Raw genomic sequence first — 24716 nt, forward strand, 5'->3', positions numbered from 1 at the left:
GATAAGTAGGGATAACACGACAACTGAATAAATGCCTCGTGTATTATCAACCGCAGGAGTAAGGGATTTAAAAATAATAATCACGCTGCTTATTCTAAAAAATTAAACCTGTCCCTATTGCAAGCCCTAGTGACAATGCCAGGCAATACTGGGGCTGTTTCTTGTCTCTCTTCCCTTACTGCGGAGATTCAGCTTGGAGCGATAAAAATATTCCCATGAAAACATGTGCCACGCACAGAATCAGAGTTAAAAGCTTTCAACTAAGTGAGAGACCATCTGCCCCACGGGGGCTAAATCCAGCTCAAAAAGGCAGGAGAGCAAGCAGCGACGGAGATGTGAAGTCCAAAAGGTGCGAGGCGAAAGCCAAGATGCACCGAACATTTCAATTATGTACAGCATCCCCTCGAGAAGGGCTTTTGCCTCCGTCAGCTGCACGCAGCCTGCAGGCCCCATCTAAACGGATCCGTGGACCTAACCGGGAGATGCAATAATTGCGTCCCAGCTGGGTCTTCATTTTACATTGCCCGCTCCCTTCTGGCTTTCTATTGCACGCTCACACCCCCCCACTCTCCAACTCCAGGAGCTATAAAACTCACACACTCGTGTGCAAGCTGGTGGCGCAGTTGCCCGAGCCACGCGTGGCTGTTCCTGACATCCGAGCGTACGCACAGCATCAGTATTCAAGAGTAAACACAACTTGCAAGCGAGCGGATGTTTGGAGACTTGCTTTGGCATGCTCTGTCAGAGGAAGAGCGGAGCCCGGCCACGCTATTCTTGGCACTTCCTGAAGTTCAGTCCATGGTTTTAACTAGCGAGTGGACAGAGATGGGAAAAAGGGAATCCGAGGCCTCTACAAAAACCACTGCACCGCGTGCAGACCCCAGCCTTTGGCAGTCACCGGGTCACTTCTCGTATGGGGAGACAGGACCCAGGAGCTGGACGCAAAGCCATCTGCTCAACAGCGACTGTTCTGCAAGGACTGCTATTTGAATAAAAAGGCAAGAGCACCCACAAGTGTGAGCCTTGGTGCTAGCATGGCCCTAGTCATCTCCACCAGGGCCGGACACAGGCATGGGCAAGCCGGGTGGCCGCCTGGGGTCCAGACAGAAAGGGGGCCTGAAAATAGTAATTTTTATTATCATCATCATCTCTTGCAAAGGGGGCCCCCCAATGCTAAAAGCTTGCTCGGGGCCACCAGGAGTCTAGGTCCGGTGCTGATCTCCGCTCACGTGACTGCAGGTGCCACTACGTTGTGTGGCCTCCTGAACCACCATCATGTCTAAACCCGTGTCCGCAGCAATCGTTAACTGAAAGAACCCCCCGAAACGTCACTTCAAACTCTCACCCACAACCGTAAGTCTACTATGGCAAATGTTGAATAAAGGAGCAGCAATGCATGCTGGGACTTAAGCATTATAAATACCTGCAGGAAATGCATGCATGTGGAGCCCTGTTTGTGGGACGGCAGGGACGGTCCTAGATGGACAATTCAGCACCCATCCTTTGTCCGAAGGAGGACAGCAGCTGCTCCCTTTCCTTTTCTGCCGCAGTCTTTCTTTTTGTATGTTTATAAATGACCAATAAAACTGACCCCCCGAGAAAAGCTAGGTGACCGTATGCATTGCTCACAGGTGGACGATGCGCCACGCACACGTTCAACCCGTGTCTGAGCAGAGCACCCCTGCAGCTTTCGTGACCTTTGCATGAAACGAAGAGAAGACGAATGATCTTTTAACTGCAGCTGATGCTAAACTCTTCAGAAACGGTTCTGGTGTCAGAAATGTCAGGCTACCCAGAGAGGACCCTTCACTGAAGCCTTGGTTGGTGATGGAGCCGCGTTCACGTTGCACCTACCATCAGTGTCCGGTCCACACCAGGGAAACAAAAGATCCTGCTAGCGAACTGAATTCTTCTGCTGCTCCTGCCACCGACCACTGAAGCCTGGCCTGCGCTCCCAAGATTTCCATGGTCGTCTTACCCAAATTTTACAGCTTCTGTTCTACGTTCCACCCTTCATTTGCCTCCTCCCTTTCACCATGGCTCTGCTTCTCCTGGTTCCTTATTGCCCTCCCTTTTATGATTCTCATTTTTCTTTACCTACTCTCCGAACTTCGACTCTGCAGCGTGTTTGTTTAAATCGGTGACCGTCAACCAGGGCCACCCTGAGATTTTTGTTACGGGTGCCAGGCAATATTAGCGCTGTTAGGGCGTGCAAACAGGATTCACGAGCTAATCCCAGAGATTTCAAACAATAATTGATGAACAGTCTGGAATCTGTTGGGGTCTTGCCGAGGTCTTTGCAGCAGAAACATGGCTCTGCTATTTTTCTGTAGTCAAGAAACAACTGCAAGCTTGGAGCTCAGGTTTTCCGAGGAGCGCCTGGAGTGAAACAAAGGTTCAGAACCAGTGGTTTAAATGCATTTCCTTTATTTTGCTTTCAATTTAATAGTTGTTCTCCTCTGGTTTCTTGTCTTTGTCATTTTGGCTTCTCTTACATTTGTTGAAAGCCTTGGGATATGGCATGATTTTATTTGGGGGAGTTAGGGAAGGTCTCGCTCCGTGGCATTATGGTTTGTCTTGCTTGATTTTAATCTCGTTTGTTAAACTTCCCTGCGCAGAGCAACTGTTGCAACACTATTTTTTTTTAAATAATTCCTCACAATCTGCAAGCTCGGCTCGTGTATTTTCTTCCTCTGCTTATGCATTTTAATTCTCTTGCTTCTTGTCTAAGAACATTTGTATGGAAGCGCTGTTCCTTCCTTGAGGCTAATTAGCCAGAAAGACACCGTTTGCTTTCTAGCCAAGTGTTGCAAGAATTACACCATCTGATCCCTGGAGGATTTCACCAGATCAAAACCCCTCTGATTAATTTAGCCCAAGCATGGAACACCATTACAGGCTATATCAAAATACTCTAGGAAAAGTTACCTACACCAAAGGAGACTCTGAAGAGGTGGGTGGGGAAATCAATTTATATCTGAGCTGAACCAAATCAGTTCATAAGCATACCAGAGGTAGAAATGGGCACCTTTTTAGTCTTTTGGACATCATCTCACTTTATTAGCTTTACTGATGCATTTTTCTCCACATCAGACAGTTTGGACTACTAAATAGATGTTGTCAGGTTATTTAGGCTCACCACTCACACTTTTTTAATTAAGCAGTGGCCCAAACACCAATAGCACCTTTGGCTTTCTTATGCTCCATCTTTGGGAGGGGGCGGGGTTTGGAGAACTGAAATATTTGGCCTGACCGAAGTCAGACATTTGAGGGAAATGTATTGGCCTGTGATACACTGGAGGTCAGCCTAGACTATCTAATAATCCTGTGCGGCCTTGATGTCTCCGAAACAAGTTTTACAACTTAGTCATTTTGCGTTTGCTTTTTTTTTTTTCATTCTAATGAAACGATGTTTGATTAAAATACAAATATTTCCCTGCACTTTTTCGACCAGCACATCCCAGCATTGTGCCAGTACAGAAAAGCCAGAAAGAGAGAGCCCAGTCCATTTTTAGTGCCCGTGCCGGCCGAGAAACACAACATGCAAACGTTTCCAAATGAATTCTAAAGAGTGAGTATTTTTTTTTCATATTGTTAGGTTTCATTAATCCAAGGTCTTATTAAAAGTAAGACTTTAAAAAAAAAAAAACACAGGCAAAACAATGAGCTTTAGAGTTCACATATGAACAGATGGATGAAAATATGGTGCATGAAATTGCTCGCTTAATAAGAAAAAAACCCCACTTAGCATTACTAAAGTGACCGAGCTGAAAAGATGACATAAGACACAACCTTATCACTTCTCTCACCAGCAGAAGAGATAGAGGGGCGGCAGTTTAACGTCTTTCGTTCTGAACGCAGGACTGCAAGTTTTGCTTTGACCGCAGACAAAACTGAACGGCAGCCTCTCTTGCCTCCCCGGTGGAGGTCGGTCCACATCACACAAAATCCACCAGGGAAACTAGCACACGTCAAGGTGGAGGTAAATTAGCAAAGCTTTCCTGGGAACTTTACCTACCCTGAGGGTGGCCGAACGGCCACATGTGCCACCCCAGGGGTTAAAACCTGCAGCCCCCAGGCCCTCGTGCTCCCTTGTTCCTACCACTGAAGTCCCCAGACTCCCCATCCCTCCAGCTTCTGCTGCCCAGGGTGGGGTGGGGGGTCGCAATGTGGTCCACGGGGCTGACGGAGCCCATGGCCAGATGACTTGGAACAAGAGAGACCTGGACACCCCGCACAGCGTGTCCTCACGTGCAGGGAGCGCACGTGGCACATCAGGGGCCCTCGTGGTACCTTGGGGGAGGGTCTGTGTACTGTGTTGCACTGAGAGCCCCCACGGTGGGTCGGGGGGGGCCAGCTCAGCAGTGCTGCGTGCAGCCCAGGGGGCATGTGGCCTGCACGGCGCATGGCAGGGGGTCCCCGTCGCAAAGCCCTGATATAACCTGTTGCCAAGCCTGGTTACCATTTAGTAAGACTGCTCCCCAATTTTCACGGGCATGCAATTCATCTGCATAACCGTAAAAAAGAAAATACAGAGGTTTTCAAGACACTGAAGTAACTCAATTTTGCACTAAATTTGTACAGAGGGAAAACTGCATAATAATGTTCAAATGAGACAGTTAATTTAAGACAGGGAGGACCAAAGACATTTTTTTCTCCAAACCCATTATGTGCTCCTTTATGGCGCTTAATAGCAAACCAAAGCTTACAGAAATCTAAGGCAGCTGACAGTTATTGTGGCGACGATACTTTTTAAATCTGACAAAGTATTTTAACTCTTAAAAGCTCATTTTTGTTAACACCGCAATTAAATCACTGGTGCCTGAGGTTTCAAAAAGGTTAGTGGCTTACTTTCAGAGAAAAATAAGGGCATTAAAACGTGAACCTGGTTGGGTTTCCATTCTTTTCTGAATTTTAAACCATCGCGTATCATATGATAAAACCACAACAATGCGCACACGGCGCCATCCGCCGCATCTGACCTTTCTAAGCCCGGCTGGTTTGAAGCAGCGGTCTTAACTACTTATAGGGACTGTCTGATATAATCAGTCACTCGGGAGAGTTTTTCATTAACTAGTTACATAATATTTAGGGTATTACTATTACGTGAGTCAAGCCCGAACTGAAACCCTAAGCCGGAGCTCAGAGGGAACAATCCTAACACAGATCTGACCCCCACCTTCGACATTCATTTGGGAAATAATGATTACTCCCCTCCCATTCACCACGGACACTCAAAACGTCACGAGCTCGTTTAAAGTCCGAGACGTACCCACCTGAACACTTTCCAGGAGAGAAATAATTAGGGCTGCGGTCTATTTACAAGCGTGCCTATTGGAGATGGGCTTCCAAGATGCAATTGCCCAACATTAATGATGTTTAAGTACAAAGCAATTAAACACTTTAAAAAAAAAAAGAAAAAAAAAGAAAAAGCTAAGGTGAAAGGTCATGCCAAATGTTTACCACGGCACGAAGGCATTTAGACATGCAGCAAAATCCAGAGTTACCAATCGCTAACTTTATGTCTTATTCACATTAAAGTCCATTAAAAGACTGTCGTTAGATAAACACCTCGTTCTTAATCACCAGCAAGAAAAGTGAGCGAAATGCCGAGCTCCCTACCCCCCCTCCACCAAATCTAAGCATCTGTACCATACTGTCAACGCTGCTAAAGCAAGAGAAATCTGCAAGTATAATTACACCTTGGGATTACTAACGTGATATGCTCTAATAAGTACTCCCCAGAGCATCTGCTGATCTAATAATTGGTACTAGAAAATAATGCATGCTTATCTATGTGGCTATTAACTCTCATTGACTAAATACACTGGCAAGCCACTGAACTGTGTCAGGCGAAGGGAAGAAAAGGGACAGGGAGAGCGCAGCAATTGCAAATGAAGCCAGTTTGATATGCTCTTGGTATTTTTAAGGCATTTATTACTGCATCAGAATCTAACCACCGCCGCCTGGCAATTTCAGCATTACCGAGATGAGACTATTTAAGTCTTCATCTCTAGACACTGATTCTGTGCTGAGTGGAAGAAAACACTGCTTCTGCACCACTGATTTTTTGTTCTTTTTGCAAAAAGAAACGGAGCCGCCTTCCTGGCACTCTTGAAACGTCCCTCTCTCCACCACCCAGTCAAAGCGCTGCTTTCCTTCAGTTCGCAATGTGCAGCTTTCCCGAGCTGCAAACACGGGATTGCTTGACAAGCTATGCCACCTGAAGGGCAGGGGCACAAAAATGTTGATTTCTGATTTTTCTCTCCAGAGTTTCTGACTTGGCATTTGGATTTTTGAATGGAGGCTCTCGGCTTGCTTAGAAACAGGTTGTTAAACCTGAAAGCATTTGACACATCCTAAAGAGATCCTTTCCTGGCATTTTCAGCTTAAATAACTGTTTGCGAAGCTGACAATTCCTGGAGAGATGGGGTTGTCAGCTGTTCTTCCAATAGAGAAACTTCATGACTGGTTTGGGGGTTTTTTTCCTCCTCCTACCATTCTGCCATTCAGCAAGCAATGTGACAAGTCTATCAAAGGCAACTTTGGTAGATATGATTCATAAAGGCTCAAATCAAAGCTGTTGAAATTGAAGCTGCTCAGAGAATACAAGGCAGGGAAGGGGGCGGGGAGAGACCATAAAGTTTTAAATGCAAATCTTGCACAAATGGATCCCTGTGTCTTTTATTTATATATATATATATTTTTTTTTTTTTTTTTAATCTCAGCAGAGACAAGCTTTCAACCATTATACTCTGAGAATGGCTGCTTCCCATTTGTGGTACCGTTCTGATCTGTATTTCAGTGGTGCTCCTAAGTCCTCGCTGTGCCAGGCACTGTACACACCCTTCGTCAGAGAAACCCAACCCTGAACAGTTTGTACTGCAGGGAATATGGGCGGCAATTAAATGGCCGGAATATGGACGGAAATTAAATGACTCACTAAGGGTTAGTAGGCCAGGAGCAGATCCAGGACCAGAACCCAAGTTTCCCCAACTCTCAAACTAGTGTCCTACCCACTAGGCCACATTTCCTCTTTCTTGCGCTTGATGATTTAATGATTTAGCAGATGTTCACTTTCAGTAGGAGAGCTCACAAAAGATGGGCTTAGCGTGTGGCAGATCTTACACGCTCAGCAGTGAGTGGAGCGTTGCGAAATCACAGCACAAGTTATCAGTTCCCCAAAGTATATCGAAAGTTTTGTTATGCAAGATTAGACACTGTAAAAAACACCCTCGAGCTTACATGACACAAATAGGAAGGTCACAAAGCGCTTCCCAAAAAAGCACAACCAGCAAAGAAAAAAAAAAGCTGAAAATAATCATCATACTTTACAGGACTCTATTGGACTTCTCTGTGCTCGCTTCCAACCCGCTCAGTGCCTTCTGCTGACATGCTCTCTGCTCTGCTCCTCTGGCTCTAGGTGAGATGTACAACTCCGGTCTATTTATGCAGCCTGTTTTCCTCCTAATGGATGTGAAAGCAAATTGTAAGAGCATACTTCACAAAGAGACAGTTTTGGTGAAATCCAGCTTGTTCCAGTGGCCCAAGAACCCAGAGCAGAGACTGAGAGAGCCCTATACATAGCGTGATGATCATTTGCAGCTCTTTTTTCTGGATCCCAGCAACGGTTCGGAGAGGCTTCCCCTGGCACAGGTGACTAGGCCCAACACTGAGCAGCCCCAGCACTGAAGTGGATCCAAAGGCCTTACCGTCCCAGCAGCCTAAATGCCATCTCAGCCCCATTTTGGGGAAGAAAGAAAACTAACATCACAAAAGCACAACATGAATGGCAGCAGGCTGAACTGCCCCTCTCGCCTCCAGAGCAACTGCCTTTCAGGAAAGGCTCAGCATGGAGCGGGTCAGGATACCCTTGGCTTTAGGGAGAAAGCAAAAAAGTTATCTTTCCTTCCGTCTTAGAGCACATTTCCAGGAGTTGAAGGGGCCGTGGCACTGAGCAGTGGAGATCAACAGAAAAGCCAAGAAGAAACGCTGCATGTGGATACGGCCCAAACCTGGTACCGCTCTGGAATAACGTCGAGCTGCCCCGCAGCCCGCTGCGCAGAAACGCTGCGAGCCTCCAGGGCTGTCAGTCTGGCACTGATCCCCACAACCGTGTTCACTCAAAGGACCTGGTAGTCCAAAATCTTGATTTCTTATTCTCGAGCCGAAACCTCCTACCACGCAACATTTCCATTCCCGCTGCCGTGAAATGGACTGTCCAAACATGGTTAATACATGACACCGTACTACCAGGTGCATTCGGTTTCCATCTGCCCACATCTTTTCCTTTACCCTTTATATTGCTGTTACTAATGCTATTATTTATACCGATATAGCACTTCCTCACATTCATCTCTGTTCCTGTGAAACAGGAATTACCCAGCTCGGCCTCCCAGCACCTTTGTTTGAACTCACCCTTTCCACCTGTAAAGGTGCACGGTGAGAGATGCCCGTGAGGGTACAGCGAGGGAGGGATCGCCTCTTCCTTGTCTATGACCACAAGAGCTCAGATCGACTGCAGCGTTCAAGATCACAGGCCCCAGGTTTAAATGTCAAAGCCCTGGAGGCAGGGAATGGGTTTTTTTCATAAGCACTCAGCTACCTAATTCTGCTACCGCCGACACCAATGGGCATTTTACTGTCAACCTCAATGGGGGCAGATCTACGCCTTTCTGAAAATCCCCTGCTGTTCTCAGTGGAGGGAAACGCGCTTCAAACCCAGCCACAGTGAGTAATCCTGATACAAGCCCGTAGCAAGAGAAAGCTCACTCACTTGAAAAGTTAACTTAAGAAAAAAAAAAGATGCCACCATACAAGAAGCATTTGCAAGTGAAAATTGCCTCCGAAACCTGTGAATGCAAGGTGGGATATATAACTAGGTCAGGCTGACTTGCTAGAAGTCATCAGCCTCTTCTCCCTCCCCATAAAGAAATTCTTAAAGTTTGTTGTATCATCTAACAGACCGAGAGCCCTGCGAAAGGATCTGCGGCCCTTCCCGAGTGCAAATGTTACGGCTGGATTATTCTGTGCCAAATGCTCCCAAGAAGCAGGCCAGAGGACATCGATTCAGCTGAGAAATAACCCTCACTAACCTCCCCACCCAGCAGCGACGGTCCCTGCACCGGTGAAAATCTCCCCAGATGCATTTTAAGTGCAACCTTCAAAACGACGTGGTGGTAACAGGACACGGGAGCATTTCCAAAGTTTTGCTGAGAGCTACTACCTGAGAAACAAGATGGCAAGGCTGTTTCGGGAGGTGCGGGTATGGGTCAGGAGCGTCATTTTTAGGAAGATTAATAGAGGTTTGTTTCCCTGCTGAACACGACCAGGGATCTGATAGAAAAACCGTTGCTTATCTTATCTTAATTTTCATCTGCATCGAGCTATTCACCTTTGCAACCGAGAAACAGGAAACTCACTAGCAGGGCAGGCTTTGCCCATAAAGCCAGAAGCCAAAGCAACACAAAAATGATAGGTTTGAAGCTGTAATTATATGATACTTGAAATCCATATTGTTCTTGGAAGGCTGCGGGAAGAGACAGCCTACTGTACTATCCGAAAGGCTGGAGCCCATGCAAGTAAAACAAGGCAGCGGTCCAGAGAAGCCGTACTGTATCAGCCAGCTTCCTCTGGATTTTACAAGGGGTTGGAGGGAGACGTGGGCTGGGAAAAAGAAAGCAATGTCCAGGCCAGCATGAAAGAGTCGTTTGGAGGATCAGCTCCACTGCTTCACAGTGCGCAACCCTCTTTAAAAAAAATCCTCGAGAGAAAGGCTTAAATAAAATCATTATTTTACCACCTGTTCCCTATACACAGCCTCAAATGGTAGCTTAGCAGACTCCAACAGAAGCTGTTCCTTGCCTGCTCTCTGGTCCTGCCATCCGCACAGCAGCCAGACTCAAAGGTGCAGGTTTTTGATCCGTTCGCAGCACCAGCCATCTCACCAGCTCAGAGTACTTCGAGGATACCGCTGCTCCCAGGTACTGCAAGCACAGAGCAGCGAGCCAGCCACAGCACAGACAGAGAGAGACAGGCTCGGGTCCTGTTCCCTGCACGACCACAAATCTGGAGTCCTGCTCCGAAGTAAAGGATGTCCTTTGGGTTAAGGACAGACAGTGCACTTCGTTCAACTAGAGCACTGGAAGAGCAGAGTCCTTTTCTGGATACTTTACACCAACCCTCGCTGAGAACCCAACATTTTCATCTCTGCATCTGGCAAGACCATGAAGCAGCTAAAGAAAGAAGAACAAGCCCTGTGTCGTTGTCTTTTTTTAATCTGGGATGCTGTAGCAAGTCCATGACCACGAGGCGGCCATGCAGCCCCTGTCTGGCTCAGGTTCGACTGCATCCCTTCCCTTCGATTTTGCCAGCCACACTTTGACCTTAATAAAGGTTATAAAAGGGAGGCTGCCTGTAGGCTCTACGTGAGCCTGAGCCTTGTCGATCCTCGCTGGGCTCTCCCCAAATCCCCTCAGTAACAGTCCTGCACCCCCACACCAGCAGGTCCTCTCAGCCTGCCTCTGCCGGGCACCGGTTGCCTTAGGGGCTCCTTGCACAGCTCCAAATCCTCCCCTACACCATGCCCCAAGCCTTGCCAGTGTTGTCTCTATGACGCTGTCTATACATACACTTGGCCCCCTTAGGCCTTCGGACCTCCCTCGTCCTTTACACAGTCTCCTCCTGGGCTCTGGGACCCCTGGCCCTGCGTGCCACCCCTTCTCTGGGACCCCTGGTCCTGCGTGACGCCCCTTCTCTGGGCTCTGGGACCCTCTGGTCCAGCTTAGCCCTTCCCTGGGCACCAGGACACCTGAGCACCCGGCTCAAAATAAAACACAGGCCACTTACCTGGCAACGACTCGATCCTTCTCTGCCCAGGGGCCTGCCTCTGCTCCCAGGCCTGCAGAGTTGCTTGGAAGCTGCAGTGCTTTCACGAGCCCTGCTGCCCAGAGCTGCTCACCTCATGCCAGGCTCCCACTCCCCGACCGGCTTAGGCTCTGGGCTTATACAGCCCCAGCCTAAGCCCTCTTCCATTCAGGTGAGTCTCTCATTAGCCCCCTGCCCCACCTGCAAGCAGCCTAGCAGGCTGCTAGCTCCCCTGAAGGAGCAGGCACACCCCAGTGCCCTGCTACAGGTGCCCAAGTCCTTATCCAGACACTCCCCAAGCAGACAAATTCCTTCTCAAGTGTTTTATTGATTGAGGGAAAACACAGATTTGAAGGAATAAAGCATCCCTCCTGGCCAGCCAGTCTCCTTAGGTCCCATTTCTCCCGCAGAAAGAATTTATCTTTCATTTATTCCTTCTTCCTCTACAGACTGTTTTCTCCAAACAGAAACCGTGGGTCTAAAGGGAGAGGAAGGTTCTGTTTCTCTTTCACTCAACTTGCTGCTTTCTTCGAGTTACGGGAAGGCAGCGCTATGGGTGTGCGTTGAGATGCTTAATAGGAAGACGACCATGGAACTTAAGGAGCAAAAAAAAGGACCTCTCCTGGATTCATTAACGGCGCCCATGAAGATGTTTCGGCAGCTAACAACAAAACGGCTGTCAGCACTGCATGCCTGGGATCGGGGACTAACTACGCCATGCTGGAGGACGCCGACGGTGGCACTGTCGAATGCACCCATCATTTGCGGCGATGCAGAGACATGACACGGTTGCGACATGACACTTCCAATGACTGAGAGTCCACAACTTCCCTAGCATCTCTTCCACTGCCTAACACAGATGTTCTTTTCTAGTACTGGGGCCAGTCGTATATTAAATCTTCATCAGCCAACAGGCCCTCTCTTCAAGAGGATTCATCTTCTCCTAGAAGGTGCAACTAGTGCCCCTGATCCACTTGAAAAGAAATAGGCCTTCCACCTGCAACAAAGCCCCTGTGGCAGTGCTCTGCCGTCATGTCTTGAGGGTCGAAGAGGCAAAGCTCTCACACGGGCAAAACCAGAGAAAGATGCTCGTTTTGGTCAAGTCTCCAGAGTGGGAGGAAAACAGGAGAAAAAATGTAAGCCTAAAAGCTACCTGCTGAAAGACAATGGGACAGGCGTGCTGCTCCACCCTAGCAGGTGTGTGGGGAGCGGCAATCCAACGTTAGCTCTCCGCACTCAATCCCACAACTGGGACTCATGGAGAAATAGGGCTGGAAGAGACCTCCAAGGCCATTTAGTCCAACCCTCCGCCTGAGGCAGGATCATGCCTGTCCAAACCATCCCATACAACCGCAATCTGAACTCTACATAAGACTACCCTTAACTCTGACACGACACAGCACCCTAACCTGCCACAGGTAAAGCAGGAAAACCACGGCAGCCAAAGTCCTGCCTCTATAAAAGGTTGTCAATGTATGCTCAAGAGGTCCCAGGCAGAGCCGTGCCCCCTGCTACAGAGCAAAGCAAACCCCCCCCCGGGGCACAGAGCAACCAGCAAAGCCCAGAAGCATGGAAATACATATCCCTGGTAGAAAAGAGGCATAGCTACACCTAGGGCATTCCCATCCAGGGGCTGTCCAACCTCTTCTTGAACACCCCCAATGATTGAGAGTCCACAACTTGCCTAGCATTTCTTCCACTGCCTCACTGCTGGCAGAGAAGATTTGCCAGAGATCCAATCTAAATTTACATTGCTGCAACTTCAAGCCACTGGTCCATGTCCTCCTCCTCTCTGCAGCAGGTGAGGAAAAGGTGCTTTCCCTCGTCTTTATGGCAGTCCTTCAAGTATTTCAAGACGGCTATCATGTCACGATCAGTATCATAAGAGGCATAACTGAATAATCTTACCAAGAAACAAAGAAAGGATCAAATATAAGCCTTTCTGACACACCACCGAACAAGACTGACTCAGCCTACACAAAGAAGGGGGACAGGAAAGACCTCAGCATATTCAACCAGCTCATCCTCTGCGAGCAGGGCTGCGGTCTCTGCTTCCTTCCCATCTCCGTTTGCATTCAAGTGCCCCTTTCAACCAGGGGTCTCAAAGCATCTTAGTAAGGTGAGTTAGTATCCTCATTCTGCAGACAGAAAAAGGGACGACGAGTTTAAGTGACTTGACCAAAGCCGTGCACAGTCAGTACCAGAGCAGCGATTTTGATGCAAAGCTATGGAAATCTGGTGCCATACACTAATCACCAGCTCATATCAGCTCCCACGTGAGGATACACCTCTGTTATCAGGAAGCAGGCATTAGAGGCATATTTCCATTCCAGAACTGCATCATTTCCTGCTTTCAAAGCCAACCTATAGGTACTGGAGCATCTAACACTTGTGCCAGGCATATATGTGGTGTTTGAATTAGGAAAGATTATGGCAGGAAGGAAGTGCTTATTGTCAACCTAATGTAACATCAATTAAAGCTTTCTGGTTACCAATAAAAAGAAAGAAGATTGCTATTACTCAGCGGGAACTCTTTTGCTGAAGCTGAACCACCAAGTGCCTCGGGAGGCAGACAGGACCAAGACTGAAGGCCGGGAGACTGAGCTGCATTTTCATTTCTACATTACTGGGCGACTGAATTTGGATGCCCAACTTGAGACCCCTTTAGCTGCATATTCAGGGGTGGTGAGGACACCTCACTCCAAAAGTCTTCAACAGCAGCTGAAAAACAGACCTGAGTTTTGCCATGGTAGGCATCTATATCCAGGGCCGCCAAAACCTCTGGTCTCGCTGCCTTATCTCACAATTAGGCATAATGATACTTGCCGCTCTTCATGCGGCACTTCAAACTCCAGAGATGACAAACGCAAGGTAGAGATCAGGACGCTCATTCACTCTTTTGCTGAGAAACATCACTCTTTCCAATACACTAGCGCATTACAGGGATATCTTGTTGACACAGGATCAGTCCCATCTTTCATCAGCTTTCCATACTTGACATTCCTACAGTAATTATTACTTAAGAGGTAGTATGGGTAAACACAAGGGCGAGCCAAGTTTTACTGCAAGTAAGCTTTTTTGCTATACAACATCATTTCAAAACCATGTAGTTAAAGATGATGATGCAGAGGTATCCTAAAGTTAAAAGCCAAGATTTCAAATGACTTCCTAAGAAAGATACCTCCTTTGATATGCACTTTTCAGCAGAAGAGATTACTCAGTATTACATTCACTTTGGCTTTCAAGGCATGTCCAAACCTATTAAGTTACTTAATTCTTGCGTGGATATGAGGAACATGTTGTGTAAGGCCGCATGAAAACAGGCAGTAAAGTGGCCAGGCGCTGCTCCGAAGAACAATCTGATACGCGCCGTTCCTGATGTCTTTCAGCTGGGTATCGACTTCAAGCAGAAAGCAGAGGCTGATGCGATTTCACCGATGAATCCAAATTCAGACCTCATCGTATAACTGAGTAGAGGAGGCTGATTTTAAAGGCACACTGTCGACTTGGAAATCTAGTCAACCCTTTTGTACAATGGAGTTGAAAGTCATTTCAGTCGAAACCCCTTCCCTGGAGCTCCCCCTGCCACTATTTGTGGCTTTATAACTACATTTGCTTTTTCCCATCAAACGCTTTTCATTCTCACAGTTGTGTGGGCCACTCATACATCAAACAGGGGAAAGTTAACAAACGCCCTGTACAGCGGACAAATTAAATGGACTGCACACACAAGGGCAGATGTAAAGAGGTCTCTAAGTACCCAAAGGGCTTTGTGTGAGGACGGCTAGCTCAAGTTAGCGCACTTGAGTTGCGCCGCTCGACTGGAGCGAGGGTGACCACCCTGTGAAACACCACCTGAGCTTCACAGACTGGCTTTAGTGCTGCTGAATAACTAGGTTAGCAGAGCTAACCCAGACCAGGTTACCCAGCCGCTCTCCTCCGCTGCATTACTCTGAGTTCAGCAGACAGGAGGAGGGTCGGTGCAAAACATGAGGCGTCGCTTGTGCGGACGCTATGATGAAACCAAACCCAAAGAATCACGTGCTTAGTGGGACTGTCCAAAGTGCCTGAACTTGCAACGATGTCCGTAGCACCTAGGAACATCTCAAAAATCTCATGAGACACCTACCACCTTCTTTAGGTGCCTAGCAGATAAAAAGAAGAAAAATTATCTGTTTTTGTTTTAATTCCCCATTTAACTTCTCCTGTGCCTGCAAATACACAAGGCTAGATCTTCAGCCCCATCCATGCAACTCCATCAGCTAACTCCAATTTATGCAGAAATTTCATAGATTTCTAGGCTCGGAAGGGACCTATTAGATCATCGAGTCCGACCCCCGGAGAATACGACAATTTGGAGAAATTGTTCCAAAAATAAAAAACAAAAAATTCCCCCTGAAAAGAAACCATTCCAGCCAATTCCCAACTTTCCTAAGCAGGACCGAAACCATTGCTGTGCTGTGCTGTTTTGGTGACGTGGCCAATCTTGCTCTGCTTCATCTGTCATCTTCAGCGTTCGATTATGAACATACTAAGGGGCACACAATGCCAACAAGTGGTCTTGGGTCAAGTGAACTGGGGGCGATTACCTAGGGAGGCTAGGGAATCCTCAACCCTAGAAGTTTTTAAGAGCAGATTCACCAACCATGTGTGAGGAATGATTTAGGTATCATTGATACCACTCTGAGCCCAGAGAAAACTCAGTAATTGGGAGAAGTCCATCACGTCCCTCTTTTCTATCACTCTATCAATGACAGCAGGGAAATGATATAACACCGCCGTCCCATTCTGTCTCCACATTGTGTTGAAAGGGAGCCATGTAAAGTGGACAAGACAAGAGTGTCATTGCTGGGAATTTTTCAGGCAGGAAATCTGAGTATGTGATAATCAAGTGGCAAAAGCAGCTGTTTTAGGGTAGTAGCAGGTTTGAGGTAGTCAGGGAACCACAGAAATGGGGGGGTCCAAGCTCTCTGACCTACGTGACATTAATATGCATATATAGATATATATAATTCCCAATTTTAAATGATCAACTCTGAAAGCAAAATAATCTGTCCGTCAGCAATGTAACCCTGAGCCCAGCGTTGACGCAACTGTGGCAATCTGCAATAGGATTTTCAGTCTTGCTAATCAGATTCTTAATTAGATTTTATCCACTCTGAAGTACATTACAAAAGCAAACACTCTTTCACAGAAAGAAAAAAAAAATACAAATATGCAAGCGCCGTTTGAGACCACAGTGAGGAACTAAGTCCCCGAAGGCTGCACACAGAGCTAAAACCCATGAACTTCCCAATTCTAATCCTGGCTCTGACAATGCCTTGCTAAGTAGCCTTGGGTAAATTACTTAAGCCATCTCTTTTAACTTCCCCATCTGGATAAATAAGACTTACCTCATTTATGGGGTAACAGTGCTCAAGAAGATTAGTTAGTGTATGAAATGGACTTTGAAGACAAACGTGCTAAGCATTAATATTATTAATTATTAAGCTTAACAGTGTCCCTTTAAACCCTAGCTGATACCACAGGGAGGAAAAAAGTTTATACACATACGAATTACAAAAAAAAAAAGAACCAACATGATTCTTTGATGACCTACATTTTAACTAAAAAGCCCCTCGCATTAGCCCTGCAGATATACAAATATCATCCCTCCTAATACAAAGAGGAAGAGTCCATCCAGAGACAAAAAGCTGATCATCTTGCTAGCCACAACTGGCGACAGGCCCTACTCATGCAGATGTGATGGAGATTTTATGCCTTGTATTACAATAGCACCTAAATGCTGCACAAATCAGTGTTGCGCTGTGTAAGGTATTGTATGTGCTGTACTTCCAACTCCCGAGGACAGGGGACATGCCCAAGGACACACTTCAAGGACACCCTCCAGGGTGAAAATTAAGAACTGTAGCATAGATACCAGACATGGGGAAAAACTAACCCGGGACAGAGGTACATGGCAATCCCTTGTGAGAGGAGGTACATCTTACTTTGAGGAAACACGGCTTGCCCTGGAGGCAGAAAAATGACAGAAACAGAGGGAAAGGAAAAAACCTGTGGCACTTGCAGAAGAGTCTGCAGCAGTAGGCCCAGCCTTCTTAGCCATCAGACTCATTTACAACCCTTTACTCGACGGGCAGGAGGGAGCATCCTCGACCGTGGGCATTGCCGCCAACGATGACTGCATGCGCATCTGTAGCAAGAGACAGCTACAGCACAGAGACACATCACAGGTCAACCATTGCACCGTGCCGCCTCTAGTCAGGGATGAAAGGAGGTGAAAGCTCCTGTGCAGGCCTGCCCAAAAAAGGACGCACCTTCCTGGAGACTCAGAACAAGGCAGTGACTGGAAGGACTCGGTACGTGGGGGGCCTGGCGTGGCGGCACCGCGCAGAAGCTGCTATCTTGCTCTCAAGATTGATAAGGGTTGTTTTGCTCCAACTCCTCTAGTTGCAAGGAGGGCCTTGTGCTTGCAAACAGGATGCAACCACCGCAGAAATACCGACGTGGGTCCGCGCTCGACTTGGTGCAACGGCTCTGAAAAGCAGCGCTTGCCCAGATGGCCTGCAATGATAACCCAGGGATGTACTGGGGGAACAACTCATTTCTCACGAAGGAAGGACAGGGAAGGTGCAAAATGGCACAAACTGCTGTGAGGGGAGTCATTTCCGTGGCTCACATTAGTGGAACGTATTTTATGCTCAGAGCCTGGAAGTTCACCACCACCTTGCTCCTCCCTCAATTCAACCTGTGGCTTGAGTCCAGATAAAGAGAAAGCCAAACTGCCCGTCTGTTTTATCCTGTCCATAAAAGAGAGCTGCCAGTAAAGAGTCTGTGGTCTTGACTTCTCTCCTCTCTCTCCAAATCCACAAATGCAAAACATTTGCAGCTAGAAATGCTTTCCAAGCACTGCACTTGAGGGAGGGGGTTTTAGCCCACAGGCCTTCTAGAGTGAAAAACAAGTTTAAGGGGGGGGAAAAAAAAAAAATCAGGCCTTTTTGTATGGGCCAATCCCTTCCCCAGCACTAAGCGTGTTTAGAAAGAACGGTTTATTTTGCTCAAGGAACAACTGGTACCATTTTGTATCTGGTTCACCTCCAAGGCAGTGAAAGAGCAGCACAATACAGGTGCTGGAGGTCCCCTTCTAGCAACAGACTTAGCCAACACACCACTTATTATTTTTTGCTTTACCGTGGCAAGATAGATGTGCTGCTTCATTATATAATTCTACTTACATTTTCCTTTAGGCTTTCTCCTTGAAACACACTGCAGAGAGCTCATGAGCTGTAGCCTGAACTCAGCAACAAAGGCTGCTGCGCTAGATGGCTTACAAACTTACAGGCAAGGAGAATCCGCTGGGAAAGGCTGCGAAGAAATAAAGTGATTCTCCCGCAGACAAAATAAGATACGGCTTCATTTTTCTACCATCTCTCCTACATGCTTCCCCGGAGTTCAACAGCAGCAACGAGGAAAAGAAAGGGAAGATGCGCTTCGGCAAGTCCACAACGCACTGGAAAACCATCCATGCCAAGGTCCCCGATGTCGATCCCCTACACAGCTTTCTCCACCTGGGTAAAATGGAGACGGACCGCTGCCCGGCAAGGATGACGAAGGTGCCAGGCAGCAATGGATCAGGGCCGCGGGGCACTCGGCATGCGGTCAGCTCTGTGACTGCCACGCTCGTCTCATGAACCGATATCTGTTTAGTTAAAATTGGTTTCTCCTCTATAGCATCTCTAAGGCCAAACTCATGACTGAAGAGACACTTAACCTTACCAGATGTGGTGGAAGCTGACAGTTTAGCCAGACTCAAAAAAGGGATTGGACACGTGGTTGGAGGAAAGGGGCATCCATTGGTACTGAGCACGGGAGTGAGGGGCATGGCCTCTGCATCAGACCTGCCCCCAAAAGTCTACACCAATTATCTATTTGCAATCGCCTGGACCGTCAATGCTGGAGGCTGCAAGGGAGAGAGGAACAGGGGAAAACCCTGCTCAGACTCAAATCACTCTCCCTTCGGCATCCGTTCCCTGCTGCTGTGTGGCACCGGAGACTGGGCAAAATGGACCTATGGTCTGACCTAGTCCATGGCTGTTCTTATCTTCTTAACCTTTGCCAGTGGGGACTTGTTTTTGTGTTTGCAAAATTGTACTAGACATCAGAAGAATAGGAAGGCATACGATACAGGGAATGCAGATAGTCTCCTTCTTCCTCCCCCAGAAAGCTCTGTCCAGAAGACAGGGTAAAAAAATGAAGCTGTTCAACAGCATCACCATGTACAGGTCAAGGGCCTGACAAAGAGGGAGAGGGATGGGACCAGACAGGGACGCAAGCCATGGCCTCACCCAAGTACTGGAAAAAATGTATGCACCAGTTAGCAGAGCTGAAAGATTTTTCACCCTAAACACAGGGCTTATATTAAGAAGATAATTACACTGGCGATCAATTATATCTTGATGCATGGTGGGGAGCACTGAGGCCATGGTGATAGGGACCAACAGGAGAGCCCACTTCATCCCAGGAGGGAGGGACGCACTTCTAAAGCGTAGGAGGGGCAGGTCAGGAGAGTTCAGTCCCTCATGGAGGAGTTGTTAAGCTAAACTAATTAAACTCTGCAGTCCTTTGAGAACCGAGGAAGGGAAGTGCTACAGAAACCGGTCCAAGGCGGCATTACTGAAACAGATATTAAGAGTGGAAGAGATGCGAGATTACCTGCTGTGTTGGCATGGAGGCCACGAGGTATGTTTTGCTGTCAACTGTGGAGGTCCTTGGTTTTGCTCACTTACAAAGTGGAGGGGGCATTCCTTAATCAAGGGGGAACCCCACCCGGTGGCACAATGCCTACACGCCACGCGTGGCCAGGGGTGCCAGCGTGGACCTAACAGGTTGCCTAAGCCCCGTGCTGGCTCAATGCACAGGGACAAGCATGCACCTTGAAACAATCCACACACAGCCACCAGAAAAGGCTTCTGCACAAACACCGATGACAATGATGGCTGACTTTTTTGCACGCCGTGCTTCGTGGCCTTGAAGCAGCTGTTAGCACGCACAGACTCTTGCACTCATTGCTACAAAACACTCCCGCTGACAGCATCGGTACTGCTAACACACAAACATGGCACTTTACAGAGAACAGCAACACTAGCTTCTGCTCCATTAAGCACACGGGGTGGGGGGGGAAAATCATCAATCTTTGCAAAATGGAAAGATGGACAGAGACTGGGATGGAAGGGGAATGCTCAAGCTACTCGAGAAGCATCACGTATAGAGGAGGGACTATGTTAAATCCTCCACTGATGGTACATAGCACTCCCCGAAGTTAACGGCGCATGTGGTACAGAAGCAGACGAGCATTAGAGCATGGGCACAAAATGGGCAGACTGCTTCATCTGCAGACCTGTCCAAAAATGATGACATCATGGAAAGAGGAAGGATTCCACCAAAAAACCCATCAAGTGGTTAGCCATCAGGTCATCCAGAGGCAATCCAGGTGGAATTGCTCCCAAAAGTCTACACCAATTATCTATTTGCAATCAGTAGGTGGTGGAAAAAACACAATGTCCCTAAAATTATAGGATAATAGGAAAATAGCATCAAAAGAGATCTCACAAGGATATCAACTCCAAACCTCTGCTCAAGACAGGATCCTCCCTGACTACACCACCGCAGCCAAGCATCTGTTCAGCCTGCTGTTGCAACGTTGCAGGGATGGAAGCTCCACTTCTCCAGGTAGTTTCTTCCAGTGCCGGACCGCCTGCACAGTCACAAATCCCCAACATAAGTTTCCTCTGCTGCAGCTGGAGGCCACTTCTCCTGGTGCTGTCCCCCACGGCCACAGAAAACCATCCATCTACATCCTCTTTGCAATCGCGCTACAGTCTTTGAAGACTGCTATCAAATCCCCACTCAGTCTTCTCTTCTCCAGGCTAAATAACCCTGGCTCTTTCGTCCATCCTCATCAGTCTTGCCTCACAGGCCTCTAATGATCGTTGCCATGCTCTGCTGGATTCTTTCCAGTCGTTCAAAGGTTCAAAGCTGGACAAAGTGCTCCAGGTGAGGCCTCCCCAGTGCTCATGAGGGGAAGAATCACTTCCCTTGTTCTGCAAGTGGCACTCCTGCTAATGCAACCCAGGATGCTGCTGGCTTTATTTTTTTCCCCTTGCAACATGAGCATGCTAATATTGGCTCATACTCAGATCATTGTCTTCTATAAACCCCACATCCTTCTGGGCAATACTGCAGCTTAGCCAGGCATTTCCCAGGCTGCATTTGTTCACGCAGTTATTCTGCTTCAAGTGCAGGACTGCACTAGTCCTTGTTGAATTGCATTTGATTGACTGTAGATCATTTCTCCAGTCTACCTCAGTCTCCTGAATCCCAGCCATGACTTCTGGAGTAACTGCACCCACCTTGATGTCATTAGCAAATTCATTAAGCGTCCACTCGATCTCAACATCTAAATCACTAACAAGGATATTCCACAATACCGAACCCAGGACAGACCCCTGGGGAGCTCCACTCGATATCTACCCCCCCAAGTTAGACATTGAGCCACTGAAGACTAACTGGTTGGATCATTGTGCCCAGTGAGTACATCTGCACCTTACAGTACTTTCACCTAGTCTGGATTTCCTTAGTTTGTTATGAAAATGTTGTTGGAGACAGTGTAAAAAACCTTGCTAAAGTCAAGGTACATCCCCTACACTGCTCCTCTCCCCATCTACAGAGCCTGGCACCTTTGGTCAGACACGACTGGCTCACAGTGAATCCATGCTGGCTGTTCCTGATCTCCTTATTTTCCTCTAAGTGGACAAGGGGCTCCTTGAGGACCTGCTCCATGATATTTTGAGGTATCAAGGTCAGACTGACTGGTCTATAATTCCCCAAATCCTCCTTTTAACCCTTCTTAAAGACGGGCACCTCTACCAATTGTCCGGGTCCTGAAAACATAGGCACTACTCATATTAGAAATGACCCATTAGGTCAGAATTCCACTGGGAAGGAGGAAAACATCTATTTACTCCACAACCTGACCAAATGTCTTGGAATTTGCTGGAAAAGATAATCTCCCACCACAAAATGTAAAGGATTGAGGACTTTCTTGAAATACTGAGGCTGGAACAAACCTAAATTGCTGCCCTGCTAGCCGGTTATCATGCAAAAGTTGCAGACTTCTGCAGGCCAGCTGCCAAACGTCTATGGACATCAGATTGCTTCTTCCTGAAACTGTAAAAATTAGAGCGACAAAAAAATGTTACTATAAGAAGTCAGTGAATCTGCCCGTAACAAAATGAACAAATAGGGTAAATGAGCAAATACAAGATTAGCTGGTATCTGTTCATTTGGTAACTAGGCAAAGTCAACAGCTCACAGGGTTAAATTGCAGAAGAGCCAAACATATGCATTGAATTCATACAGCTGTGCGCTCCAGAAATCCTACACGGCCCAAACAAAATGGCTCTGGGAGCTTCATGTCGCGTTCAGACTGCGCAGGACCCCTTGCCTATTTTTGACTCTGCACTATCACGTTATTATATAAGTAACAGCTTTGCTGCTGTTTGATGACTTTCCCTCCACTTAAACACTGTGAAAAGAAGGTGATAACGAAGAGACTGGCACCATGTTATACAGCGTTACAATTAGCAACCATAACGCTAAGTGAAAGATTAATATCAGATACTTCGTCCTTCAGGAGCAAGTTGCCTGTGCCACCTGGATTAGCTACTGTCAAATCCCAGAAAGTTGTATATCCAGAGGTCTTTGTCTCATGGGGCTCCTGTTTCCTACAGAAACAAAGCCTACGTCCCCAAGCCATCACCTAAGCAATTTTGGACTGAAACCGCAAAGGTCTTTGGAAATAAGAAGAGCAGAATTTGGTTCTGAATTACTACATTACTGATTGGGCTTTTCAGTCTCAGAAAACTGTTGCATCCAGAGTCAGCAAGCAAGAGGAGGGCCCCGGTAAACTAGACTACAATCCTACTAAACATTTTAACTAACACGGACCAAAAAAAAAAAAAAATACTTAGTGGCAGGTAGTACCCCACAAACTCATAAATGCATTAAAATAGACCCTGCCCTAACAACCTACATAGATCAGAATCAGAGAGAATGAGTGTTGAGGGGACCTCAGGGGGGTCACATCTAGTCCAACCCCCTGCTCAACACAGGACCAGCCCCACCTACATCATCCCAGCCAAGGCTTTGTCTACCTGGGGCTTCAAAACCTCCAAGGATGGAGACTCCCCCACCTCTCTGGGGAGCCTGTTCCAGTGTTTCACCACCCTCCGAGTGAGAGTTTTTCCTAATATCCAACCTCAACTTCCCTTGCTGCAACTTGAGCCCATTGCTCCTTGTCCTGTCATCTGCCCCCACGAGACCAGTCCAGCTCCATCCTCTTTGCAGCCCCCCTGCAGGGAGGTGAAGGCTGCTATTCAATCCCCCTTGGTCTTCTCTTCTGCAGACTCAATCAGGCCACTTCCCTCAGCCACTCCTCACCAGTCCTGTCCCCCAGCCCCACAACCATTTTCCTTGCCCTCCGCTGGACTCTCTCCAATGTGTCCACATCCCTTCTGCAGTGGGGGCCCACAGCTGGATGCAGGACTCCAGATGTGGCCTCCCCAGTGCTGAATAGAGGGAAGAATCACGTCCCTCGATCTGCTGGCAGCGCTCCTCCCAATGCAGCCCAGTATCTGATTGCTTGATTGTGAAATGGCAGATGAAAATTAGTCTCACCGTCAAAGCATCAATTTCTTCACTGATTTGTTCTTGGAAATACCATCAAATTATATAATGTTGATGGCTTGTCCTCCTTTCTCTCCCCACCCCTCTTCTTTTTTTTTAAACCGTGCACATTCTTCTCTCAAAGAAGAATAAGTTAATACTGGCTTTTATTTCCACTGCTAAAACAAGCAACCTTCTCACAAAGAAATGCAAAGCTTGAACTAGGCCAGACCAAGTTCCTGTACGTTCTCCTCTCCAGCTTTTATTAATGGGTGGATGCCCTCCTTCGACTTCTCTGGACGCTTTAGTAGCTGCCACTGGATAGCTCATCAGCACACCAGGAAGTATTTAACACTTCAATTAAAATCTCAGTATTGTTCGTTGGAATTGTTTCTTGTACGTGTGGTGCATGGTGTTGATGATAGATGGTTAAGCACTACGCCGAGATCTTTTTAATCCCTTCGCCACTTCTCTCATCTGGAAATGATCTAATCCTTGCTGACATCTGGAGAGCTCTCTGTCCCTCGTATTTAAAATGCACAATCAGTTCCCCAACTGCTGAAATCAGATCGTTCAGCTATTATTACTCTGTCAAACGCAAAGGCTTCTGTAGCATTTACAGACAAACCTAATAATGATCACTGTACCCTAACACTAGACATTGGTGAGATGGTTCGCTACCTGCAGCATAACAAGTGTCCAAAGCTTGAGTGAATGCATCTTCGTGAAATAAAAACTGAACAACTGCTAATCACGATGAAGCATTTTCATCTGCCATTTCATAATGAAGCAATCAGATATAATGGAGGTAGGCGACAGCTCGCACCCTGGAAACGATACAAAAGGGAAGAGGAAGCAGAGTGACTTCAGCCACACATGCACACCCCCGCTCTCACAACCCCCGCCCCCCTCCCGATAGAGGCAGTCATGCTTCGATTCCCATAGTTCAAAGCCAAAACCAGACAAATTCAGATGGCAAGCTTTCCAACCAAGACCCCAAGTAAAAGGCTCCTTCCCAAAGGACCACACAGCTCTACAGCACCAAGACCAATTCGTTTATATAGTTTTCCCCTATAAATCACCAGTGCTCAACTCTGCCTTGAGCACAAATAACTTGTTTGTCTAAG

General features: G+C 47.3%; 1 protein-coding gene across 11 annotated transcripts in view; it reads right to left on the minus strand.

Moving 5' to 3' along the window:
- Positions 1 to 24716, minus strand: part of NCOA1 (nuclear receptor coactivator 1) — a 280613-nt gene that overhangs the window by 164678 nt on the left and 91219 nt on the right. Inside the window, exon 4 of one of the 11 annotated variants that reach the window (XM_019483797.2) lies at positions 7331 to 7467. The exons of the other annotated variants lie outside the window; for them this stretch is intronic. The gene's annotated coding sequence lies outside the window, so the exon portion shown is untranslated. The remainder of the gene's footprint in view (positions 1 to 7330; positions 7468 to 24716) is intronic. 11 annotated transcript variants of the gene reach the window in all.

This window comes from Alligator mississippiensis, chromosome 1, assembly GCF_030867095.1.
Source record: "Alligator mississippiensis isolate rAllMis1 chromosome 1, rAllMis1, whole genome shotgun sequence".
In the NCBI taxonomy this organism is placed as follows: Eukaryota; Metazoa; Chordata; order Crocodylia; family Alligatoridae; genus Alligator; species Alligator mississippiensis.